Source organism: Puma concolor, chromosome C1 (assembly GCF_028749965.1).
Source record: "Puma concolor isolate L17-30 chromosome C1, mPumCon1.1.hap2, whole genome shotgun sequence".
NCBI classification, from domain to species: Eukaryota; Metazoa; Chordata; class Mammalia; order Carnivora; family Felidae; genus Puma; species Puma concolor.
In genome coordinates, this window is record NC_141674.1 from 123,069,337 (window position 1) to 123,085,022 (window position 15,686).

Consider the following 15,686-nt stretch of genomic DNA (forward strand, 5'->3'; position numbering starts at 1 on the left):
GAGAGAGAGAGAGAGAGCGCGCGAGCGCGCGCCCGCAGGCGCAGGGGGGAGGGGCAGAGAGAGGGAGACACAGAATTCGAAGCAGGCTCCAGGCTCTGAGCTGTCAGCACAGAGCCCGTTGATGGGCTCAAACTCAGGAACTGCGAGATCACAACCGGAGCCAAAGTCAGATGCTTAACTGACTGAGCCATCCAGGTGCCCCTCATTAAGAAACTTTTAAAACTGCCATGAGAATCATTCCATTATTCCTATTATGACTGAGTTTTACAAGAGAAAAAACTTACCATGGCAAGTATTCCTATTCCATCACAGAACTTTTAGAACTCTGTGAAATAAAATCTGAAAGCAGAGGTAAAGAGAGAGGGTCTTGCGATACAGATGGGAGGAAATAGCATATACAGATGATACTGAACGACATAGGTTTGAACTGCATGGAACCACTTATGCATGGACTTTGTTTCATTAAATATAGGCATAGCCCTGTAAATGTATTTTTCTATTCCTTATAATTTTGTTATTAACATTTTCTTTTCTCTAGCTGCCTTTACTGTAAGAATCCCATATATGATTCATAAACATACAAAATATGGTTAATTGACTGATTATGTTATTGATAAGGCTACCCGTCAATAGTACGCTATTAGTAGGTAAATTTTTGCCAAGTTGAAAGTTATGCTCAGATTTTCAACTGTGCAGAGGTCAGTGCCCCAAACCCTGTTGTTCAAAGATCAACTTGCTATAAAATCTATGCTAATACTTTATTTTAATCCCACTAAAATGTATTCAGAATTGTCACAATGAAAGGTTTAAATACACAGCTATGCAAGATTTTGTATTTATCACTCCAGCTTTTAAATACAATGCATTCTCTCTCACACTATCATTTTACAAGTTGTTCACAACTATTACTTTGAATCATTAAGAAATATTTATACCACCAGGCCAAACAATTTACCACATACAAAATTGTTTTAATTATGTAAGCTATTTGTTATGACTTTAAATTCTAACTTCTCCATTGCAATTCTTTTTTTTTTTTTTAACGTTTATTTATTTTTGAGACGGAGAGAGACAGAGCATGAACAGGGGAGGGGCAGAGAGAGAGGGGGACACAGAATCTGGAACAGGCTCCAGGCTCTGAGCTGTCAGCACAGAGCCCGACGCGGGGCTCGAACTCACGGACCGTGAGATCGCGACCTGAGCCTAAGTCGGACGCTCAACCAACTGAGCCACCCAGGCTCCCTCCATTGCAATTCTTATAATGCTAGACACATTCTTTTAAAGTTTATTTATTTATTTGTTTGTCTACTTATTGAGAGACAGAGAGAGAGAGACAGAGAGACAGAGAGAATGCAAGCAGGGGAGGGGTAGAGACAGAGGGAGAGAGAGAGAATCCAAAGCAGGCTCCTAATTGTCAGTGCTGAATCCAACGCAGGGCTCAAACTCATAAACCATGAGATCGTGACCACAGCAGAAACCAAGAGGCAGACACTTAACCGACTGAGCCACCTAGGCACCCCCAGAAACACTTTTTTTTTCCAGAAACATTTTTATATTACTTTCATATTGGCAAAAAAAAAAAAAAAAAAAAAAATGCTATCAATATGGCTTAATTTATAGCAATTGTGGAAGTGATTTTAAAAGACCTGTGTATCATACTGGACATTCATATATATAACTAATATAGTTATTTACATATTGATAGATTGACAAGGCTTTATTTTCAGTTTTGATACTATTAGCAATAATCACGCCTCAGATAAACCTCATTTGCTACGATACTGCCACTGTGCAAAGCTTCAGTTCTGATACTAAAGCACATAAAAATAAATTCACAGAATTATTTTTTAATATCAAATGGGCTTTTAATCTATTTATTGTATGGCATTTAGTTTCTTACTTCAAAATGCCACTTTCGATAGATTAGTAAGTAGCCAACACATTAAAGACTTGAATCTTAAAATATTTTCTTAAAACTAATTTTGAATTTCAAAATAATAAGACAGATACTATAAGTAGTAAACCAAACTCGAGTATTATCTTGATCCATAGATTATCCACTTTAGCCAACACATTTAACTACTTTTTGCACAAATCCTCATCCAGCCAAGCATAGCTATTGTTCAAAAACACCACCTAATATTTATCTTACTGCCCACAAGCATTCTCTGGTGACTACGAGGAGAGATGTAGGTAAAGAAAAAATAAGAAGGGAAAAAAGAAGAGAGGTCAACATTTGAGCTAATAGACTTTTTGATATAAATTTGGATAAATCAAATACTTGATGGTGGCATGGGTTATGGCCTTTTAACTTATGTATATTGTTTTCCATAGCTGCCATTAACTAAGTCAAAGATTATGATGAGATTTTTCACTCATCTTCTGTTATCAAAACGTAACTCTTTACCAGGTGACCAGTTTTACAGTTTCTGTTACTATAGCAGATATAAAAAATATATAATTACATGAAAATCTGAGGAAATAAAAATATATTTTTTGCTAAACCTTACTTCTGTTTTTTTTTTTTATGTTGTTTTGTTCTAACCTAAGCATAGTTTTATTTTCAGACTTTAACAGAACTACCAGGCTTTATAAGTTTAGTCACTAAGATGTTCTATCACTAGGATTAATGTGTGTAATTGATCTTATACCAAAACTGGTACTAAAAATAGGAGGCTGCCACAATTATAATAGAAATACTTGTCACCTGCTTAGCAATAAGGCATTCTGGTGCCAAGAAACTAATACTAAAGGCTGTCAAGATGATTTTCCATATATTACTAAGGCAAAACATTGGTAAAAACTCTTACCTGCAGTAAATTGGAAGTCAAAATATATGCCCAGTAGTTAGTACAACACAAAAAAACATTACGTACATACACACACACTCTCATATGTGTATGCATGCATATATATATGAATATACATATGTATATATGTATTATAATTTATGTGAAAAACAGTAAGTCCATGTGAAGCTATAGAAACGTCACCAAATACCATTAAGGATTTACATAATAAATATTAATAATAATTTTCTATTAAATATTGTCCCTTCAAGTTTGTCTTACTTGTCTTATGTTCTTTTAACTGTTTAAAATTATACATCCATGTGTTGCCTACCTCATAGTAGTCCCTGGGATAGTAATAACAGTCAATGAGCCTCATAAGTTCAAAGGAATCTCTCGTGAATATATTAAAATTTTTATGACAACTTTAGGACCAGAACTTCCCTGCTTTCAAGATAAAATTTGAGGCACAGAAGGATTAGCTGATCTGATGGAAGTCGAACAATTAACAGATAGATGAAATGTAAGTCAGGACAGTCCTATTCCAAAATATCAAGTGTTCCTATATAATAGCAAACCAAAATAAGTCTAATGAAAAGTCAGTGAAGCTGGAAGTGGCTTGGCTGATGGCAGAAGGCTAGCTTGGATATACCTTTCATTATGGTGCCAGGACTACAGAATTCACAGGACAAACATCACCAGTGCTGATGGGGAGGAGAGGGAGTTCAATTAGCTCTTGCTGATTCACTGCTAATCACAATATCTAAGAACATATTTATGAGTACGTGTATTACTATTTTATATCAATAATCTGCACAAAGCAAGATTCTGAGGATGTCAGATGAGGTGGGTTGTGTTCTTTCAAGAAAAAGAAAAAAGACAGTGGAAATTTGCAGCTACCAAGGATAATCAAAATATTAAAATCTAGCAAAATGTTTAAACATGCAGTTCATAAAAAGTCTTGGAGATACTAGAAAAACTGCTCATTTTAGCTCATTTGCTATGAAAAGTTGTTACTATCATTATGTTCTCTGTTGTATCATAATAAGCTTTAAAGATAGAGAAGCAATCTGGTATTTAGCTCAGGATTTTCTAGTTATTAGCTATATTACCGAAGGTTAAATTGTAGTTATTTTGGCTCTATTCATACATAAGATTTTTGTGAAAATTGCATTTGAGTGCATAGGGAGTAGTCAGTAAAGACCTTAGCTTCACAGTAGGAAGGCAGGAAAGTTTTATTATTATTGTGGTGGCTGTGGGACATCTCAATCGGTTAAGCATCAGACTCCTGATTTCAGGTCAGGTCATGAACTCAGGGTTCGTGAGTTGGAACTCCATTCTGGGCTCTGTGCTGACAGTGTGGAGCCTGTTTGGGATTCTCTGTCTCCCCACACCCCCACCCCCCATCTCTCTGCCCCACCCTCACTCATTCACTATCTCTTTCTTTAAAAAATACATAAATGAACTTAAATTATTGTGGTGGTTGTTGCTAGATGCTATACATTAAGGGGTTGTGAGGGAAACAGTGAGATTTCTTTTTCAACTCAAGTTGTTCAAGTCAAATCCTAAAATCAAGAATATAGATGTAATGCGCTTTCCTAAAATTCTTAACTCATTGTAACACTAAGATATTACTGTTGTTTTGTTAATAGGGAAAGCCAACTTAATCTACCTTCCATGACAAAGGATATCCAATGAGTTGACCAGCTTATTCTGCATAACACCTAATAAGTGCCTGATGCAAATCAACCTATCTCTTACAGATTCAAGTTAAAAATTGAAAACTTACTTTTCAAACATCAGAGTAGAAGAGTCATTGGATGGGAGAAGGCCAGAATGGCATAACGGTTTCAATTTTGATGTCACTCACAACTGATTGCTGATGGGTGGCTTAAGTGCTGTTTATGAAGGATTCCACTGGAAAGACTGCTATAATCTGTTAGTAAAGTCTGCTGTAGAAATGAGAGCAAATGAGAGCCCCTGACACTTGCTTAGGGAGTTATTACTAATACAAACATGTTGCCTGGAAATAAGAGGACCAGGGAAATCACTTGGTTGAAGGATTAGCTGATCCTCTTCATTATTCATCTTCCTCTTCATTATTAATAAACAACTACAAGATTCTGACCAGATGTCTGAAAAGGTATCTACTATTAACTAGCAAAGGGCACCTGCACACTAGCACACGCCCAGAGGATATTCTTGAGAACGTGGGTTGAAAGCTCTACCAGCATGTTAGATCAGTAAGAAACTTCTTGAATCTTTTTAATTGTATTTGTAAAAAAAAAAAAATGATAATATTTATCTCAAAATACTGTTTTGAGGATTTAACAAGAATGTTTAGCATCGTGTCAGGCAAATATACTTGATAGACCTTTACAATTGTCATCACGGACACTGACAGAGAACTTTGAGAGTGTGTGTGTATAAAGGGGGGAATGCATATAGGTTTTGTTTTGGTTGTTTTTTTCGTGTACTCCTTTGCCAAGAGTAAAGCTTTAATTTTAGTTTTGAGATAAGGAATGATAGTTGGCGCTTAGCAATTTAAACAATTCACTGAGAACCTGCCCATGAGACCAAACCAAGCACTGACAAAGCCATCCCGCAAAATGTACTTCTTGGGGTCACAGCATTACATTTCAACTTTAGGATAAACTGGGGCACTCAGAAATTGGCATCCTATCCTTGGCTTTTGAAATCAAGTAAGGCAACTTGATGTTAAAATGGAATTGCAATGCTTTAAATGAGTCTGTACCAGACAGTATCCCTCCATCTATGGATTCTTGCTTTTGCAAATTGGAAACCAGAGACCCACACCCCAATAACTCAAATGACAAATACTTAAAAAATGATTGAGGCAAAGTCTTTATTACTATTTTTCCTGTCCAGATCATTACGTCTACTCTCCTTCACTCTTGGTATCCAGAGGGTTTTATGTGCCCCTGTGAACCATTTTCCAGCCCATATTATTCTTACAAAGAGAGGTCTGTTTTCTGAACTTCCCCTTGCACAGGGGTTTTCTGGAGCAATTTGCCTTTCCCTGTGGATATCTGAGAGGTCACACTGAGAATAAAATTAGCAAGTATACAATAAAAGCTAAAAAAAAAAAAAAAAAAAAAAAAGAAAGTTGGAAAGAAAAACCTAAGCATTTTCATGTTAAATGAGAGAGAGGTAGAGAAAAGCTAATAGAGTTTAAAGATCATGTTCTTATCCCAGAGAAAGCATAAATCTACCCTTCAAGGCAATAGGGAGATGCCAGTTTAAACTTCAGAGCAAGAGCTGACTTTTATGTCAAGGTCATATTTCCAGGATGAGCAACTTCTAGAATCAAGAAAGCACTGGCAGAAATAAAAAGACTACTAAAATACAAGGGTGCATGAGTGAGTTCGTGTACTGTCTAGGGTCTGAGAAAGATCTGAAATAGTGCTTACTCTGTATGAGTAAGAGTGGGTAATTTATTCATTTATATGTTTCAAAAATAGTTCCAGAGTATACATTATTGTCACATTCAGGGAAAACAATAAAATTGTATTAATAAACATAAGTACACATACACACACCCAGCCACCCACCAATCAAAGTGGCCACGATGAGCACATGCCATGACATACCGCTGCTCTTTTCCTTGCTCTAAATGTTCCCCAGTAGTGCAGGGATCACAGCAGAGAAAACTACTGCAGATTAAGATTCTAAAAATTTCAGGGCAAATTTTAGAAAGGTCCAGCTGTTGATCTGAGAATCCATTGTATCAGGGAGAGAAAGGCCAACATGTTTATTAGTCTTTACCTTCTACAGCCTTGTTTTATAAGCTGTGGAACTTGATCCATTCAAAGGTTATCTAATCAGGTTAGTGGGTCATGAAATAAATGTCTGGAAAACTGATAGGAATGAATGAACTGATAGGAATGAATGAAAACTGATAGAAACCAAAATTATAGTGCAGGGTATGTAGTACAGAAAAGTATTAGTTTTTTATTATTTATTTATTTTGAGAGAGAGAGAGAGAGAGAGAGAGAGAACTTGTGCACAAGGGTGCATGCATGTGGAGGAGGGGCAGAGAGAGAGGGAGAGAGAGAGAATCTCAAGCAGGCTCCACACTGTCAGCTCAGAGTCCTACACAGGGCTCAGTCTCACAAACTGTGAGATCACGGCCTGAGCTGTAATCAAGAATTGTATGCTTACCTGACTGAGCCACTCAGGCCCCTTAGGAAAGTATTAGGTTTAAAAAAAATTATTTCAGAGGTCTGTGTGCATAGAAGAAAGGAATAGAGGCAGATAATTTAATTATGATGCATAATGCATTTCCTACTTTGGCCCAGAGATAAAAATGATAAATACTGATCTGGATAATAAAGCTGAGGAATGACTGAATTTGGAAAAAAAAACAAACCAGCCATTTCTCCAACTCCATCCCATCACTAGAATTCAACCCTTGCTTTAAGGTTGAAGTAACATGAAAGCATTTCCCCCATTCCTTTCACTAAACTTCTTACTGATTTGTGGATTACCTTACATCTCATGTCTGAAATTTTGTTTCAAAGCCACCTGTTACCGTTGTAGCAGGAGAAGGGTCAAGAGAGAGACAGAAGAACAAAGACAGGGTATATGTGTGTGGGGTAGAGAAAAGGAGAGCCTGTGTTCCCACATTGGGTGTGGAAAGATATATGAGTTTTGCCTGAGTCAGAGGATGCTATAGAAGTTACGTGGAGATTAGGATCCTATGCACACCCACAAGAGGGTTGCAAACTGGGGAAAGGTTCCCATCTGTGACAGGCTCTGCTGGGACTTGCTCTTGGCAGAAACAGAGTCTCTATGCCAGGAAACCCTAGAGGGGATGCCCAAAGTCTCTAACAGCTATCAAATGTACTGTCAGAGGGAACTCACATTGAAATGTTCCCTGGGGCGCCTGGGTGGCGCAGTCGGTTAAGCGTCCGACTTCAGCCAGGTCACGATCTCGCGGTCCATGAGTTCGAGCCCCGCGTCGGGCTCTGGGCTGATGGCTCAGAGCCTGGAGCCTGTTTCCGATTCTGTGTCTCCCTCTCTCTCTGCCCCTCCCCTGTTCATGCTCTGTCTCTCTCTGTCCCAAAAATAAATAAACGTTGAAATGTTCCCTATAAAATAGAACACCAGAAGGGAAAGTAGGGAACAGAGGAAGCGGGTGGGGAAATAACAGACTTCGGCAACCCAAAAGATGCCTATGCAGTCAGGTCTAGCCTGTACTGGGTTGGAAGGGACAGAACTAAGAATCATATTCGGGGCTGTATCTTTAGATGACGTCCTAGAAGCAGTCTTATAAAAATGAGATTCTTTATATAACAAAATGTGCCTGAAATATGGAATCAGACCGTTTTCTTTCAGAAAGCACAGTGGAAGCAGTTACTGGAGAAAATAATACCACCTGTCTAACTGCAGTTGAATTGCACATAGACAAATGTCACACACACACACAAGCACATACACACACGTGGTCTAACACAATCATAACCCTTGATCTTGTTTGGAAGATCACCTTTGATTTTGTATTACATAATAAATTATTTCATTGTAAGCCTTTAAGATATGTCGAGATAGTCATAGCTTACTTACTGCCTTTGCCATTTTAAGTTCATTTAAAAAAAAAAAAGGTAATTTACAGCCAATATTAAGATGATCATGGACAGTTTCAATAAAGTTAGTAAGTGTCTCTATTTATGACACAGCTCTGGTCCCTAACAGCTAGTGTAACAAATTAAGTTACTTAACTTTTTTGGGTCTCAAATTGCTCTGTATTTAAAATGGAGTTAAGAAACCTACATCTCAGTGTGGTTGTTCTAAGGATATCCAATGATATATGCATAACATTCTTAATAAGGCTGGTACACATTAACTACTGAACCAGCAGCTGTTATTATGATTATTGGGAAATATTAATGCTGTACAGATTAAGAGCTCAAAATGAGTGTATTCACTGAATTCAATATGCATTTTAGGGAGCTTGTCATGTGCAGTGATTATGAAAAGGAATAAAATTGGCTCATTTGCCTTGTGTGAGGATACTGTAGAAAATACACTCACAATGTCAGAATTTCTTTCATAACAGTGGCCACATGACCATTGTACACATGTGCAGAGGAGGAAGAGAATATATAACACTGGGGAAGCCATAAAAGGCTTCAGGGAGTCTGTGAAATCAAACCTGGGTATTGAATTATGTGCAAACTCAAAGCAAAGGGTCAGTTGATACATCATCAGCAAAATAATCAGAAAAGGGACAACATGACACTTTTGGGGATGAGCCTGCCATATAAGTACTCACAGATTAACTCAAGTGCCTTCGTCCCTAGACTCAACATATTATGTATATTCATAGCTCATAAAAAGCTCTGTTGCTGTTGTTTTTCTAAAGAAAAAATGCAAGCCAAGAAAACTTCTATTAAGAGTAACTATGTTAAGTCAAGTCTTCAAGAGCTGAAACCACACTTTTAATATTGCCTCCCAAAGGTAACGAGTTCAGTGGTGCTGAAGTAAAGGGACACAGGCTAGAAAGTTGGGCCAGGGTTCTTAAATACTAAGGCAGAAAGTGTGACTCTGTCCAATGAGTGCCAATGACACTGATTTAGGACAACAACAACAAAAATAGACTAGGCATTACAAAGACTGTGCCCACCAAAGCATTTTCTCTTGATTAGGCAGAGTGAGAAAGACTGGAAGGGCCCATGCAGATGCACACATAGGACTCTAAGGCCTGCAACTTTAGTGAGCATGAAAATCATACACAAAATTTGTACAAATCTAAAGGTCCTGTCCATATGAGCTTGGGCTTCTGTGTGCATTAACTCTCCAGATGACGCTTACAGCCACCAAAGTATGAGAACCACTGGTCTGACAAGAGGTAGGGTGGGAATGACCTACAGTAATGGCTCTGGGGGTATGAGGAGAGAGCAAGAGGAGAATTACAGAAAAAAAGTGAACCAAGAGGCCAGATTTACTTAATATGTCTCTACTTCTTGAATCAAAGAGTTTGTTCCAAACAAAAGTACAGAACATTATATCTGGTGATTTTCATTGTATCTTAGTGATGCAATAAGGAATAGGAAAAGTTCATCAGAACTGAGAGTTGGAGCTCTTATAACCTTGGAACTTTTCTGTTCACTAACTACTCAAGCGAGAGGTTTTGTTTTGTCTTTTGTTTTTTGTTTGTTTTTGTTTTTTTTCCAGAAGAATGAGGTGTTTTATTAGGATCTTTTCTAAACTCCCTTCTAGCTCTAAATCAACATATAACTTGTAATAAAACTTAAATATTAATATGAATTGCAGTATAAATGAGGTACTCGAAATTCTTCATGGGAATATGTGAGGAGTAATGATAACAAAAATATTAGAAATATGTGTGTCATAGGACAGGCAAACTCGTTTGTAAGTAGAAAGCATGTTACTATATTTTCACATAGATTTAATAAAAGTAAAAAAAATATGCATTCTTGTTTTAAGCTACTGAGTTTAGAGTTACATTTCTGTAATTTTTCAATGTTTCTTTATTTATCTATCTATCTATCTATCTATCTATCTATCTATCTACCATCTATTTATTTCTCATGAACCATAAGATCATGACCTGAGCCGAAATCACCACCCAGGTGCCCCACTTTTCTGTATTTCATAAACTTAGATTGCTAATTATATGCAAGTAATTTATTTTTTAGTCTACACACCCATGCAACTTTTTTACTGCAGAATTTTAAATGTCTCAGTTTTAATTCTACTTGAAACACGGTTGTATATAGGCTAATAAAAGTAGAGAACTCCCAGGAAGTGAGTTCAAATAATAAATTACAGTTTTCATCCTTCTTTTTTAATGTTTGGAATACTGAATCATCTTTCTCATCCCACACTCCATAGCGTCAGCTTGCTTCTCCCAACTCAGTTAATTAAATTTTAACTAATTTTCATCTCACTTTTAAAACTTTCAGGTTAAGTCATTAGTTCTCAATCCTTGAGTCTGAGTGTACAGACATTAGAGATTGAAATAAGTACTCATTGTATTTCTTTTCCAGCAAACCATAAGCAGTGTTAGAGCACTGCAGAGTTTTCTCCTCATAGTCTTTATATGTCTATAGTTTCACATTTTTTACATTTTGATACCAAAAATGTATCCCCCAAAAAGTACAACCAATAAAGTGTTACCAGACCTTGAGGATTTCAACATAATCTCTTCTAATATGATTCATTTTTCATTAAATGTAATACTAAAATGTAAATGTTTACAATAATATAATAAGTTTATAAAGCTCCCTCTTTCCAGAGACTAAAATGAGAGTTTATTAGAAAAATCCTAAAAAAAAAAGTACACAAAATTATATTTAGAATGCTAATAGAATGGTAAGTGTTCATGATAGGAACACTACCTACAAAAAAAAAAACAAAAACAAAAACATAAAATGGCTGAGCAAATTGTGGTATATCCATACACTGGGATGCTATTCAGCACCAAAACTAAAGGACTATTGATACATACAACACCATGAATGAAAATCAAATGCATTATATTAAGTAAAGAAGCCTACGTATTGTATGATTTTATTTTTATGACAACCTGGAAAGGGCAAAACTATAGACAAAAACATGTCAGTTCCTATGAAGAACTGATAATCATGGAAGGTGACCAAAGAGGGCCCACACAGAGTTTTGGGGAACTCTTCTATATTTTAATTGTGATATGCATCTGACAAACGTGAGAACTGTTCACTATCAAGAATGAACTTTGCTGTATGTAAATTACATCTCAATAAACTTGACAAAAGGAAAAAAGTTTGAATTCCAAATGGAAGAATCAGCAAATTTCTTTACTGCAAGAGAATTATTTCTAAATGATTTCATGTGCGGGGCGCCTGGGTGGCGCAGTCAGTTAAACCTCCGACTTCAGCCAGGTCACGATCTCGCGGTCCGTGAGTTCGAGCCCCGCGTCAGGCTCTGGGCTGATGGCTCAGAGCCTAGAGCCTGTTTCTGATTCTGTGTCTCCCTCTCTCTCTGTCCCTCCCCCGTTCATCCTCTGTCTCTCTCTGTCCCAAAAATAAATAAACTTTAAAAAAAAAAAAAAATGATTTCATGTGCTCTGAAACCTAACCTCACTCTGGTAAATAATTTTTTGCCAAAAATCGTTTTCTGCTAAAAATCATCTGTACTGAAATGAAAAATACAATTTAATTCCTTAAATTCCTAGACTCTTACATCTTCACATAACTCAGATTATCCAGAACATATTTTATGTAACTTGAGAAAAAGGATGTCTATCATACTTCACATAGAACTTTAAACAACAATTTAAAATTTAATCTTTAGAAGATCAATCCCATCCACCTGTTTTGATGGCATAATAAAGCAAGATGTAGAGTTTCCCCGCATTCAGAGAATATAAGAATGTCCTGGGAACATGGCTATTTATACGGAGTTTCCAACTTTTAATATAAATATGAAATGTGCTTTGCTATCCATAGACAACATTTATGTGCTCTGGTTTGGTGATTTCTTGTTATGTTTTGACTTACTTGAAATTTGTAGTTCTATAGACAGGAACACATCCATTATGCCACATGGATAGCTTAAACTATTACAATTGGCTATACAAAGGTAACTCCATTAACAAGCAAAATCTGAGGTCCAATTAAGTAATTTCAAACAGCAACTTTTGCTCTGAAATCAATTTCCTCCTCCAAGATATTTAATTAAATTGTGCTTACTCTAACCACTATTGGAAATACTAAATTGATACAACAGTTATAAGTAATCAAAATGAGCATTTTAATAAACTCTGTTAGAGATAGAAGTATTCAGTGAAGTTCATTTGAAAAGCATTAAGTATTTCATAGCCAAATATGATTACTTAACACAATATTACATTGACATTTTGAAGATTTTGTTCATGCTTGTTAAGTTTTGTTTTGTTTTTTTTTTTAATTTTTTTTTTCAACGTTTATTTATTTTTGGGATAGAGAGAGACAGAGCATGAACGGGGGAGGGGCAGAGAGAGAGGGAGACACAGAATGGGAAACAGGCTCCAGGCTCTGAGCCATCAGCCCAGAGACTGACGCGGGGCTCAAACTCACGGACCGCGAGATCGTGACCTGGCTGAAGTCGGACGCTTAACCGACTGCGCCACCCAGGCGCCCAAGTTTTGTTTTGCTTTGGGAGAGTGACAGTATATTTTAAAGTATTAAATTTAAAAATATGGGTTTACTATGTCTGATATTATTTTCATGGAAATATAGGAGAGAACCACATGATGACTAAGTGGCAGCTTTTCTGACTCAAAACAGAAACAGAAGGTCTCATTGCCTTCCTTTTCTCACAGTGTCTTTGCAGAAATGTGTCAAATGCAACATAACAGCTTGGCATATATTCACACATATATACAACTCACAAAGATATATATCTAGAGCTGTTAAGTAATTAAGTTTCTTAGTAAAGAATGCAGCAAATAGTGCATGATAAACACACTGTGACAGAAAATACTACTTAGTGAGTCTAGCTCACCCACTACCAGAATTTGCTCACTTCATCATGACAACTAAATCTGCACACCAGCAAATGACAACAGCATTCTAAGTGACAGGATGCTTATCATATACACTCTGTCAAAGAGTAAGTGAAACTGAATGCAAGCTTTGTTGATGAGTTCTGCCAACAGCTTGCATTGCTGTCAGGTGACATATTTGACAGAGAGAGTTTGGATGGAGATGATACTATCAGAGAGTCAGAGGAAATGGTCATCAGCCAAATGGAACACGTACTGCAAAAGAATGAGATAAGAAAAGCCTCTTAAATCCAGACATGAAACCCTGGGTCCATTCTTGAACTCTCACCTTTACCCTTTGCAGGATGTACAATGATATTTATTCTATCATTATAAGTTTTAATTTTTTTCCTTAATATTTTTTAAACTTCATTTACCTAGATGAAATATATAAATTCCTGAAAACATTCATTCTTTCTTCAGAAAGAAATATAAAATCAGAGCAGACCAATTACTAGCAAGGAGATTGAATCAGTAATTAAAAATATCCCAACAATGAGAAGACCAGGACCAAATGGCTTCACTGGTGAATTGCAGCAAACATTTAAAGAAGACTTAATACCAAAACTTCTCAAACTCTTCCATGAAAAATAAGAGGAGGGAATATTTCCAAACTCATTTTATGAGGCCAGTATTACCGTGATATCAAGCAGATAAGGACACTACAAGGAAAGAAAACCACAAGCCAACATCCCTAATGAGCACAGATGCAAAATTCTCACAAAAATATTCAAACAATATTGGATATTACACTAAAAGGATCAAGTGGGATTAATTTCTGGGATGCAAGGATGGTTCAACATATGAAAATCAATAAATGTGATACAGCACATTAACAAAAGATAAAAATCATGTGGTCACCTAAACAGATACAGAAAAAATATTTGATGAAATTCAACATCACTTTGTGATAAAGACACTAAAACAAATTGGGTATAGAAGAAACATACCTCTATACAATAAAGCCCATAAATGACAAGCCCACAAATCGGCATCATACTCAAGGGTGAAAATTGAAAACTTTTCCTCTAAGATTCAGAAAAAGACAAAGATTCCTACTCTTGCCACTTTTATTCAAAATAGTCCTGGAAACCATAGCCAGAGCAAGTAAACCAAGAAAAATAAATAAAAGGCATTCAAACCAGAAGGAATAAGTATAATTTTTTGTTACAGGTGATATGACATTGCATGTAGAAAATGCTAAAAACTCCACCAAAAAATTGTTAGACTAATAAATGAATTCAGAAAAGTTGCCTGATACAAAATTAACAAACAAAATACATTTACATTTCTTCTTTTTGACATGTCTATTTATTTAGAGAGAGCAAGAGAGAATGAATTAGGGAGGGGCAGAGAGAGAAGGAAAGAGAATCCCAAGCAGGTTCCATGCTCAGCATGCAGCCTGACGCAGGGCTCAATCTCATGACTATGAGTTAATGACCTGAGCCAAAATCAAGAGTCAGACACTCAACCAACTGAGCCATCCAGGTACTCCCATTTACCTTTCTGTGCACTAACAATGAACAAACAAAAACAGAAATTGGAAAAAGAATCCCATTTACAATAGCATCAAATATAATACAATGTTTACAATAACTTTAACCAAACAGGAAAATCTGTACACTGAAAATCACAAGGCATTGATGAGAGAATTGAAGAAGACACAAATAAATGGAAAGATATTCCATGCTCAAGAACTGGAAGAACCAATGTTAAAAATACTGGGGCACCTGGCTGACTTAGTTGGCAGAGCATGTGACTCTTAATTTCATGATCATGAGTTGAGCCCCATGTTGGGTGGGGAACCTACTTAAAAATAATGTCTGTACTACCTAAAACAATCAAGAGGTTCAATGCAAGCTCTATCAAAATTTTGATGGCATTTTTTTTTTTTACAGAAATAAAAAAACAACTGTCCTAAGGTTTGAGTGAAAGCAAAAAAGACCACAAATACCCAAAGCAATATTGATAAAGAACAAAGCTGGAAGCGTCACACTTCCTAATTTCAAACTATATTACAAGCTATGATAATCATAATAGTATGCTATGGGGAGTCTGGGAGGCTCAGTCAGTTAAGCATCTGTCCCTTTTGACTCAGATCATGATCTTGCAGTTCATGAGTTCCAGCCCTGCATGTGGCTCCGCATTGACAATAAATAAACTTTCAAAAAAAAAAAAACAATAGTATGCTAGACACAAAAATCGATAGAAAAGAAATAGCACAAAAAGAACCCCATGTATTTATGCTCAATTAATTTTCAACAAAGGAGCTGAAAATATACAATAGGAAAAGTATAGTCTCTTCAATGAATGGTGTTAGGAAAACACAAGAGCCACAAGCAAAAAAA

General features: G+C 36.4%; 1 protein-coding gene and 1 pseudogene across 2 annotated transcripts in view; both read right to left on the reverse strand.

Moving 5' to 3' along the window:
* The window catches only part of DPP10 (dipeptidyl peptidase like 10), a 659,495-nt gene that overhangs the window by 574,059 nt on the left and 69,750 nt on the right, over window positions 1-15,686 (reverse strand). The gene's annotated exons all lie outside the window — the stretch shown is intronic.
* Window positions 1,678-1,799, reverse strand: LOC112849004 (U4 spliceosomal RNA; annotated as a pseudogene).